The following is a 912-nucleotide window of genomic DNA, read 5'->3' as shown; positions in this document are numbered from 1 at the left end:
TGCGGCTCACTCAGCCTATCACACAGCCCCAGCCCCAGAAGCACCGCCCCCTCCCCACAGACCCAGCCCTTCAGCCCTTCAGCCCTTCAGCGCAGGTTTTTTTGTTTGTTTGTTTGTTTAGGAAGCACTTTATTGATGCTCCAAGTTTAAGAATTTGTATTTTCAATGATAATAGAAAATTGACTCTCACATAGTCTCCCGCATAACCTTGCTCAGTTTCTGAATCTTGGACTTTGCAGACATATCGACATATTTCTCTCCAATGCGTACAATCATTCCACCCATGATTGAGGGATCAGTGTTAACCTCCAACTTCAACACCTGGCTTTGACTTAGGAAGCTTTGCAGGACCGTTTTTAATTCAGAAAGAGAGGCATTGTCTAAGGGAGTTGCAGTGGTAACTGTGCAAGGGACTTCTCCACGGTGGACACTCAAGATGGTTGAAAAGGCAGAGATGACGCCTGGGGTGTTGTTCAAGCGACCATTTTCAGCAAGTAAATTGATCAGATTGGATGTGAGGGAAGACAATCTCTCTTTTGCTACGATGTCGTTTATGCTTTTCACTTTAATGGAACGCTTGACATGGGGATTCAGAATAGCAAGAGCCACTTTGGGATCCTTCAGAAGTTGTGCTACTTTCACCAACTCCTTTTCTACTTGATCCAATTTATTCTGCTTAGATGCAGCAGAGAAAAGGGCAGTAGCATAGCGACCATCAATACCATATATTTGAACAGGTGGCCTCACAAGCTTGGCAAACGGCCTGACCACAGATGTACGGAAGCCCCGCACCTGGGAGAGCCTGGTCACTGCTGAGCCAGCCATCTTCTCTCAGCGCAGGTTCTTGATTGCGGCTCACTCAGCCTATCACACAGCCCCAGTCCCAGAAGCACCGCCCCCTCCCCACAGGCC

At 47.9% G+C, this 912-nt stretch overlaps 1 pseudogene; it reads right to left on the bottom strand.

The window, feature by feature from the left end:
* Window positions 1-186: 186 nt before the first annotated feature.
* LOC102828951 lies at window positions 187-825 on the bottom strand (annotated as a pseudogene).
* Window positions 826-912: the final 87 nt, after the last annotated feature.

This window comes from Chrysochloris asiatica, unplaced genomic scaffold (assembly GCF_000296735.1).
Source record: "Chrysochloris asiatica unplaced genomic scaffold, ChrAsi1.0 scaffold00001, whole genome shotgun sequence".
In the NCBI taxonomy this organism is placed as follows: domain Eukaryota; kingdom Metazoa; phylum Chordata; class Mammalia; order Afrosoricida; family Chrysochloridae; genus Chrysochloris; species Chrysochloris asiatica.
Note: the sequence above shows the minus strand (reverse complement) of the source record. Positions and strands in the feature narration are given on the sequence as shown.